Source organism: Citrus clementina, unplaced genomic scaffold, assembly GCF_000493195.1.
Source record: "Citrus clementina cultivar Clemenules unplaced genomic scaffold, Citrus_clementina_v1.0 scaffold_1, whole genome shotgun sequence".
In the NCBI taxonomy this organism is placed as follows: Eukaryota; Viridiplantae; Streptophyta; class Magnoliopsida; order Sapindales; family Rutaceae; genus Citrus; species Citrus x clementina.
The window spans coordinates 19,397,841-19,408,682 of record NW_006263303.1 but is presented as its reverse complement, the minus strand read 5'-3'; the positions used below and the strand labels follow the sequence as shown (position 1 = coordinate 19,408,682).

At 33.4% G+C, this 10,842-nt stretch overlaps 1 pseudogene; it reads right to left on the bottom strand.

The window, feature by feature from the left end:
- Nucleotides 1–3,129: 3,129 nt before the first annotated feature.
- LOC18053918 lies at nucleotides 3,130–8,012 on the bottom strand (annotated as a pseudogene).
- Nucleotides 8,013–10,842: the final 2,830 nt, after the last annotated feature.

The window sequence follows — 10,842 nt, the reverse complement described above, 5'->3', positions numbered from 1 at the left end:
CCCCCTCACGTCAATCCCACAAGCCTCTTATCCATTCCCATTCTTATTTGATCACGGCGGTGGCAAGTCAAAATATAAAAACTCACAACTCCTATTGGGTTTAGGGATAATTAGGCTCGAACTGATGACTTCCACCACGTCAAGGTGTCACTCTACTGCTGAGTTATATCCTAGTTAATGTTTAACTAATACTTTAATGCCGTACCTTTTAAGTTACAATTGTCCAATCTCAATTGCAAACAGGGCTTACCAATCTACAACTGCTGGATTTTTATCACTGAAAGTGATGGATATCTTTCTTCAATTGCAGTCACATACCATTTCGAAAGGCTGTTAAAAAGTAATTATGTTTCTTTATTGCAAACGACAAACAAGTTGGCCATACCATAGTCTTCTCCAAAGGGCTGGTGTTCAAGATGGATTTAAAGGGATTTAGAGCCACCTTTGTTGTATGAGTCAACTTGAGGAAGTTCCCATTACAGTCCATACTTTGCTTTGTTAGAGGCTGAAAGGCTTCTTAAAGGTAAAATTTTAATTAGGGCCCTTATATTCACTGAAATTGTTTTATAACTTAGGTAGCGTTTGTTTTTTTGTTTGAAATCTAAATAAATCTGAATTAGTCTGAATTTTGAATAGATCTGAATGTCTGAATATGAATAATATGTTTGTTTTTTCGTTTGAATCTCAAAAAATAAGTATTAAGTTGTTTGTTTTTTTCAACTTAAAAACTGAAAATATGTACTTTTACATTTGTATCCTTATTAAATTTGAATGTCAAATAAATAATATATTAAATACCATAATATTTTAACATTTATAAGTAAAACTAATAATGAGATTATTATGTGGGGTAAATGTCTATGGGTGAGTTTTGAGATAGATATGAAAAATAAATTATAAAGCAGGGATATTTTTAACATTAGCAAGTAATTGACTTAATTCAGGTTTCTCCATTAAGTAAAAAGCCAAAAAAATTAGCTTATTTTATTAAGTCAAAATTATCTAAAAAGTCTTATTAAGTTATAAAAACAAACACTTCTAATTAACTTAATTAATTAAGTTAAGTCACTTTAAGTCATTAAGTTAAAAAACAAACGCCACCTTAGTGAGATAGGGGAAGCAGAATATGGGATGGCAAAAGTAAAATAATGACACCTCGTCTATTGCTTAAACACATTATGTTACATGATTTTAATAAACATAGGTCTAAATTAATATTTGTATAAATATTTTAATATTTTTTATTTATACTAATATATTAATATTTTATGATTTAAATTTTATTATTTATTATTAAAATTTTAAAATTTTAAAATTAAAAATTAAAATAGGGAAATGGGGAATTGAGGAGGGGATGGGCATTCTAGCTAAGGTTGGCAAAATCTGAATCCAAATTCGGATGTGGGTGCATCCGAATATGGATACACATTTACATTTCTCTATCTAGATCCATAAAAAAAAATGCGGATCTGGATGCGGATAATATCCGCAACGGATGCGTGTGAATATTCCAGATATCAGATCCGCGAAAATCAAAATCCAATAATTTAATATATAATTTAAAAATTCAATAATTTACCTAATAATATCAAATAAAATTCAATTATAAGTCAACAATTAATAATTCAACAAGAATAACATACAACAATATCTTATATTCACAAATACAATTTAATTTTCAATTTTTAGTTTATATTTTTAATTTAAGTTAAAATTCAATAATTTACCTAATAATATCAAATAAAATTCAATCATAATTCAATAATTAGTAATTCAACATGAATAACATACAACATCATCATAAATCCTCAAATAAATTTAATTTTTAATTTAATTTTTTTAATTTAAAATAAAATTTACCATATCCAGATATCCGGTTTTCCTGATGCAAGTCCAGATCTATGCGGATCTCAATTTTCTAAAATATGTTTTTTTTAATATATAGATTCGGATTTTTCCGGATCCGAATCTTTCGAATCCTTGCGGATGCGGGCTGGATCTAGATTTTATTTCCATGCCTAATTCTCGCTCATCCCCGTGGATCCCGTCCATGTCCCAAAAATAAATTAAGTGAAAAATCTTCCATGTCTTTTCCCTGAATAAGAAATTGGGTATAAAATCATTCTCATACCCTCTCCAAATTAGAAAAATCCTTAAGGATTCCCGTCCCAGTGGAGATTTTTGCCATTCCTATTGGATTTTTCACAAATCTCTCTCTCTCTCTCTCTCTCTCTCTCTATATATATATATATATATATATATATATATTGGGCAAAATCCAAAATGTTTCTTTGGAAAACTGACATAGCGTAAAAAATGATTGTTAACTGTATTAAACTATGGACAATTTGGCTTCAAATCTCAAAAATATTATTTAGGGCAATTAGGCTACAAAGTTAATGAAGATCTTAAGTTAGTACTTTGGTTAACTTTCATTAAAATAAATAAATTTGTGTCTATCCTAACCTTGAGGTCAATGTGATAAATTAACAATTTGATAATAAATTTTTTTTAAAATCTTATTTTTCTATAGGACCCAATTAATACATAAATTAATAATTAACAAATTTGAAACTAAATACATATCATATCTTTATGATTTTCTTTATTGTCCTGACATAATTTTCATTAATCTTTGTTGCATTTTCATTAACTCTTTTAAGAGTATAAATGTAAAAATACTAAATTTAAGATTTGTTGAGTTTATAAAACAAATAATTTATGACTTACAATCAAACATCAAAAAAATTAAAATTAAAATTAACATATCATTCAAAATACAGGTATTTAAAACTTATTCAAACTTCAATAGCATTCAAACTCATTCAAATTTCAAATAAAAACACAAAAGCTACCAAAATTCCTTAATTATATTACCTCTATTCTCCATAAAAATTAACGTGATATTATTTTTATAAAATAATAATTATTAATGTATTGATATATTAATATTCACTAAATTAAAAGATTTTTCATGGTCCCAATATTATTAATTTATTAATTTTAAATTTTAATACGCCGTGACATTGCCATTAAACAATGCAGGCAGTTTAGAATCATCAACTTAAAAAACATTTAGCTGTAAATATACAAATTATAGCACATTAAACAGTTGTGGAAGATTGATGTCTATCGAGGATAAACCAGTGAAACAGTTACATCATTCACTGAACAAAGTTTAGACACCCCACTATTTGAATGAGATGAATTCTTCACATTTATACCTTTGGTAAAAGCAGGTTCCTTGGGTGAAGGTAATTCAAGAAGTTCATTGTTAATTATTGAGACAATATCTGACATGGTTGGTCTGTCCGCTGCATTTTCTTGAACACATAGAAGAGCTACATTAATGTATCTCACCAGCATTGGCAACGATATTTCATCTTGCAATATTACTGGATCTATTAGTTCATGAAACTTATCATCTTTCCATAGATCCCAAGCCTAAAGGAAGTCAAGATCATATTAGTTTAATTGACAGGGGCAATTCTTAACTTCCGAAATTCATTCACTAAAGATTAAATAAAAGTGAAACGACTTGTTACTTACATAGCCGAGAAGATTAAAGGAATCAGCATTGTAGACGCCTGTGTTTTTCTTGCCACTCAACGTTTCCAACATCAAAATTCCAAAGCTAAACACATCTGATTTTATAGAGAAGAGGCCATCTAGGGCATACTCAGGTGACATGTAACCACTGAAATTTCATTGTTTTAACAAATATTAAATAATATAAGAAAACGGGACAAGCAAACAACATTTTTCGGCAATAGAAATTTACTTACTAGGTTCCAACACTCTGTTTAGTATTTCCCTGCAATTCATCACCACCACCAAACATTCTTGCTAGGCCAAAATCTGAGATTTTGGGGTTTATGTCCCTGTCTAAGAGAACATTACTATCTTTAAGATCTCTGTGAATAATTCTAAATCTAGAATACTGATGAAGATATAATAACCCTTGAGCAATTCCCTCAATAATTCTAACACGTGCTTGCCAACCTAACCTAAGAGGCGCTTTTTGGTTGGATCTGTTGTAATACCAAAATGATACAAGTTTAAAAAAAATGCTGATGATAAAATCTGACATAGCATTGCAAAGTAATGAAAATGTAAATTCTTGGGAATATAAATCACATACCAAAAAGGAAAACATCCAAGCTTTTGTTAGGCATGTACTCGAGGATCAAAATCTTTTCGCCATGCTCTACACAGCAACCCAAAAGTCTAACAAGGTTCCTGTGTTGAAGTTTTGCTATAAGCATTATCTCATTTTTAAACTCTTTTGAGTCCTTGCCCTGACTGACTTGAGAGCCTTTTAACTGCAACTTCTTGTCCATTAAGTAATCGACCCTGCATTCTAAATATTGTTAATGTTTTACACCAGCAGTACTTCACTAAGGACATTTCAGGTATCAACAATTCTACCTTGTAAACAGAGCCAAAACCACCTTCTCCAAGCTTACATTGCATAGAAAAGTTTTCAGTAGCAGCAGCCACGCTGGCCAAGCTGAATAATGGCAACCAAGAATCCCTGCCCTTATCTTTGCCGTCTCCATTTGCTTCACCGAATTCATTTGCTCTTGTTGTAATGCCCATATTTATGTCAAATGCCAACAGATCCTGGTTTGTTTCCATATTCTCTGTTTCTGTAAGACCACAACTTTTAAAACTGAGTATACTTCTTCTATCACATGCCATATCATACAACATACCAGTGAGTGATATCAAAAAAATTACCTTTCTCTTTGCAGCTTCTCCTCCGTCGGCAAAATATGTAAAAGGAAGGAAGAAGTACCAGTGGAAGAACAAGTATTACAAGTATCCAGAGTAGCTTCCTTTTTCCTACATCCAGGCACATAAATGTTGTCAAAGAAATTCAATAGAAAGTAAATAAAATCCTAGGTAGCTGAGCCAAATAAATTAAATTACTTAATGTTGCGAAAATATGCTCTTTAAAAGCATATGTGTTTATTTAATTGTAACAAATAATTTTTCTGATTAATAAAATAAATGAGGTATTTTATTCAAATATCTTAATTGCATTAATATTTGTATTAAAGTCCATTTAATCATATTATATGTATTTATGTGATCACCATGTGGATTCACAGAAAACATAAATACAAGTTATCTTATGATTAAATAAATTTAGTTCGCAGTTGATAAATAAAGTTGGGCACTTTATTTAGGTATAGACTGCAATAAATTCATTGAATGATTTGTCTTAATCATGTATGAATTTATTGATGTAGTGCGACTACATTGAACATGATCACATTTGAGATTTAATTAACTTTGTAATATCTGTCAGACTTATTAAATCTCATAGGCATTGATTTTACTGTAATCTTAATCTTGAGTTAATTATGATTTCATGATTGTAATTGTTATTCCATTTGAGTTACCAATGGGCACGACAAATACTTGTGGTCAAGATTACCCGGTATCTTGGTGGGAGCAATTATGAGTATTGGAGTTATGGATTAACAATATAGAATTTGTACAACACATCTCTTGATGGGTTTTCGGCACTTGATCATAGAATTCTCTGGCCAGAGTGTGTCAACATATTTAGTATGTTGAAAATAATCATTAGAGAAAACCAGTAAGTATCAAGGAATAATTATTAAATTGATTGGACAGTTGAGATATCAATTTAATTAACGATGTGGTACAAAGGATTGTGCAGTAAAGAAATCAATGTGGCTTGGGACGAATTATTATTCGAGCATACAATTATGGAAGTCAGTTCCAATCTTTTAGTGGAGTAGATTTGGAATTAAATAATTGGGCTAGTTTAATTACAGGCCTAATTATTGTAGCCACTATTGTATGTTCCCAAATGATCCCCGGGTTAGCTCATTTAATTGACTGCACCACTATTGGACTAATAAGTAAGATAACTAGCTATTTGGGTCAAAAGTCTAAATATATCATTTAGTGGGAGGCTCCATTTAATTAGTTTTTGTATAAGGGGCCTTATGTTATTTTACAAGGTGGGTCCCCTATTGAAAAAGAAAATAACGTGAGTTTTATTTAGGGCATTATTTGGAGCCTAGGGTTTTCACTAAAGGGAAATATAAAAGGCTTATTTTCTCAAAAGAAAACTGAGAAGCCACTTTATACAAATCGAAGAATAAGATTTTTCTCTCTATTGTTGAGAGAAAAATTTTATCGTGCTAGTTGCTTTGGTAGTGATAAAGGCGCCCACACGTCAAGTGCAGATCGAACCTGAGTCATAACCTGAAAGATCATTGGTGACAGCTTGTGATCTAACAAGCGTGGTGGTGACGGAACGTGATCTAACAGGAGTGGTGGTGGCGGATCGTGATCTAGGAGCCTAAATCACTTCAGCGGAAAAAGCCAACTCGGATTTTCAAGGTACGATTTCTAAAATACAAATTCTTATATATTATATGAGAACAATCTTCAAAAGGTTTTATAAAATTTAAAAACCTAATTTTTCCCCAACACTTAAATCACCCCTAGTTTTAGTTTTGTTCATCTGTTTCTCTAACATTTAATTCCTCAAACATGTTGGCTTAAATAGATTTTGATTCAACTTGAAAAAGTTTTACAACATCAATTTCAGGAAAGCAAAAATTGTGCCTGTTTCTGAAGCGGGTACTCGTAGGTAGACAGACTGTCCGGTGAAGTTTCTTCTTGGCCAACTGGCATCAAGCAGGTCCCCAAACCACATTAAACAGCCGCTGCCTTCTGTTACATTGGAATTAGCATAAGCTCTACAACTGCAGTTTTTCAAGCATTCAGCCGCGCATTGCTGCAGATTCATACTCTGGTTAAGAGAAACCTCTATGAAGTCGGGCGCTCTAATGTTATCAAGCTTTATAAACTGCTCTCCCCTTATGCATTCTGAAGAATGACTTCTCTCACATTTTATAGGCCCTGTCTGGTTGACCTTTGATTTGAGTTTGAATCCCTCCAAGCACTCACATACAGGTTTCTGGTCGGGGCTGCAAATAGTATTAGCACCACAGTACCCATATTTACCACAATATTCATCTGGGAATGAGAACAACACGTCCCAATCCCATCCATTGCTGTTCTCGTTGCATATTTGACGTGTGAGTAGACCTGAGGGGTTGAGTTTTAAAGTCATTATGCTTGGACGGTTGTAGGGCTCATACCAGTAACTAATTTCGTCTTGATTTTCCACCAAAAATTGTTTATAAAGAAAGTTTGTATATGAAATAGCAGATACAAAACCAGCTTGATCATTCCATTGTCCGGAACAGGTAAATTTTACTGATCCATTGAAAGTACACATTTTAGTAAGCACCTGAATTTCAAGTCTGCTAGTGAATTTCCCAGGAGATGGATCGTCATCACTTTGCCATGATGATAAATATCGTTCTAGACGATTCTTTAAGTCCCAGCCCATCTTCATGTCTTGCAACAGAGTGTCTGTTGGGTAATCGAAGCTCTGCCACAAGTAGCTTTCAGTAGTATTAGCGCTGGAGTTATCCCTTATAACAAGGTTTCCATCATCTCTGAGTTGTGCCACTGGATTTTTTACTTCGCTAAACACGTTTGTAGACCAGATAGTGCCATTTTTTTGGTTGAGAAGAACAAGATTTCCATTGTTGCTCACGGTTAATACTGCGTTATGATCGGAGATAGGCCTATCTCTATTTGCAACCCACACAACTGTATCGGAGACCTGCCGGAACCATATTCCCAGGTACCTGCTCTTTGATTTTCCAGGGGAGAAGAAGCCTAGCTCAAACCTTTGAGAAAATGAAACTAACTTCTCACCATCACGGATGAAGGATGCGGGAGTTACTGTATCGGCTGCTAATAAAACCTTCATGCTCAACAACAAGATCAAAGAACAAAAGATGCTGAAGCAGGGAAGTATCGCCATTCATAAAACAGGAAAGAAATTTTTCTAATAATTGTTTTGAGATCGGATTCATTTCAATTTATGAGAATAAAAGTGTGTGAAACAAACTCTATTTCTTGAACTCCCGTTGTTAACTTTCTAAGTCTTCTACCGTGGTCAACACAGTGATTAAATTTCGTTGCCCTTGTGGTGTGGGACTCTAATAGTTAGTTTGAATTTTTTATAATACTTGAGGTGTTCCAGTCAATCACACATGCCGTGATCCTTTTGATTTTTGCAAATAAAATTTTGAGCCTTTCCTTTTTAACCATTGGATTGTTCCACACAATTCCTTCTCCTAATTCGATATGGTGCGTCATTCCCTGTAAATACAAAGTAATAAAAAATAAAACAGATAAACATCAAAATTGCAATATTTTGGTACAAGAATAGTAATATTTTTTCATTTTTCACTAAAGACGCCACAAGTATCAAGTATGACATCTAAATGCTTATTAAGGCCTTAGATCAGCATGACGGTCTTCCAGACCATCTTTGACTTGAAGCCATGCCATGTGCTCTCCGTTAACTTCAATTCTCTACCTCCTTTATTCTCTTCTCAGCCATGCGCACTAAATCACATCATCACCAAATTCCTAAATTAATCAAGGACTTATCTCACAATATCATCTACCAAAACCAAACAAACAAAATTCAATATCCAAGTCCAGCTAATCAAAATTGCTGTTAAAACATAATTTACAAAATAGCATCTCTTCTTGAAATAAGATCCCTGAAAACCCCAACTTTGACGGTTCTGAGATCTTATAGAAAAAGATATATTTATATACATGAGAATGCTTCCATCACATGGTTCATACAATTATTGAATAAGGACTTATCAATCTTATTCAATGAAATCCTACTGCATGTATCTTCACTTTTAAAATAATTAAAATAATTCATATGCGGGTTCAATAAATCTTACTTGCACTCATTTATATATGTGAAAATTAATCATTATAATAGTGAGCAGGAGTTTCAAAATGTCTGTACTGTCTATAATAGTGTCCATACACTTCCATATTGCAGCAACATTTTTTTCCAGATATGAAGGATGGATTTGATGAGAGATTGGAGTATGAACTTCACGGTCAAAGCAACACTCAAAATGTAATGTAGATGGACTTATGGCCTTCGAGCTTATGAAGAGAAATTCATCCTATCCCATGGCTCTGATGTGCAAGCACTTTGCAAATAACAATTCTTTACCGGAGTTTCCACATGTTAGGTGATTTTACTTTCTAAATATTTTAAGTTATAAAGGTGTTAAGATGATTTGTGTTCAGTGCTGGTTGCTCAAAGGCTAACAATAACATGTTTTCTCCCACTGTAATTTGTAATCAGATAACTGGGCTAGGAATTGAGTTTCCTGAACTGTCTACTCTTGATGGTCATTAAAACAAAACACTCTTTAGTTGGATAACTGAAGAAGGGGCAGTGATGAGGCAGAGGACTAATTAAGAACTTCATGAAAATGCCTTTTGCAGTGCACTTAAGCTCTTGACAAGCTGGAAACCACCTGGGGGCAGGGTTCTCCTTGTTGTCTGTGTCCACCTTTGTAAGGACTCTGGTAAGGCTTTAGCCCTTGAACACCCAAAGAAGGCTTAACAGAAGATGGCAAAGCTGCAGCTTGCTGGCCACCCATCAACCAAGGCTGCGCACAGATGCCTGGGTCAAGAATTCCAAAAACTTGCTTGCAGAAAATATAAGTTGGCTTTAACGGAACCTCTAGTTGGATGATGTTTGCTTTTCTGCAATTCACATCAGGATGAACTGGTGATGCTAAAGGGGGTAATGATAACTCATGAGAGGGTCATGCATAACGTGAAAACATGAGCACCTCAAAGACTATTGTTATTACTCATTAGTCGGCAAGCTCCCTCAACAGTCAGTAGTCAATTCCATGACATAGGCTGCTTCATTATTCATTGAAAGGGGTGATCATTAATCACTTTCCGTAGGCAAAAACTACAAACAAACTGCTAAGATAGAGTTCTATTTGAACAAAACAGAGCAGTACAAAACTACAAACAAACTGGGGTCACAAAAAAAATTCTCAATATCTCCTATATCAAAACAATAGAAGTTATTGTATTACATGTGTATATAGCAAAACATTTGAAGTTTCTAATGTTTAATTGTTTATGGTAAACAGAGCACAAAAGATACAGAAACAGATTCAACAGTCTTAGCCACAATTTGGCAACTCCAAGTACAGGTTAATAGAGCACAAAAAAATACAAGCTTGTGCTGTCGTTTTCGTTATCCCTCGTTCATTTAACAGCACTCATAATAATTACTGGCTGGATCCCTTTTATAAATATTAAAACAAGAATACGTTGGTGGACGTGGCCCAAGAGCAAAGAATGGCTGTCAAATGATTTTATGATTTTCAGAGCAAAAAATGAAGGCCCACATTTATTATCAAATACTAAAATTAGCGGAATGAAATGTGATTCGTCAATTAAATGTCTGAATTTGATCTGTTTAACAAAATTAACAAAATAATCAAGTCACATTTGGGTTAGCCGCATAAATTTATCAAGCAAAAAAAAAAAAATTAAGCAAAATAAAATATTATAAAAGGGTTCATCTCATTAACTAACATTCAAACCTTTGAAACATTCCGTCCCGAAAATTATAAAAGTTCATAAACAATAAAGATTATAAATGGAATCAATGAGCTCATGGTTGAGATGCCGTGGGATTGTCGTTGTGATAGTAAGGGTTGGGATCTGACTGGACCGGTCTCGGATCGGGGACAGCGACCTTGTTGCTGTCGCAATTCTCAGTGCGACTTTTACGATGGTGAAGAGTGTTAGGATCTGACTGGACCGGCCTTCCACCAGAAACGTCGGTCCAGTTACTGCTGCCGCTGCTTCTATTCTCTGAGTACTCCTGTCAATTCCGAAAACTACAGATGAATAAATAAA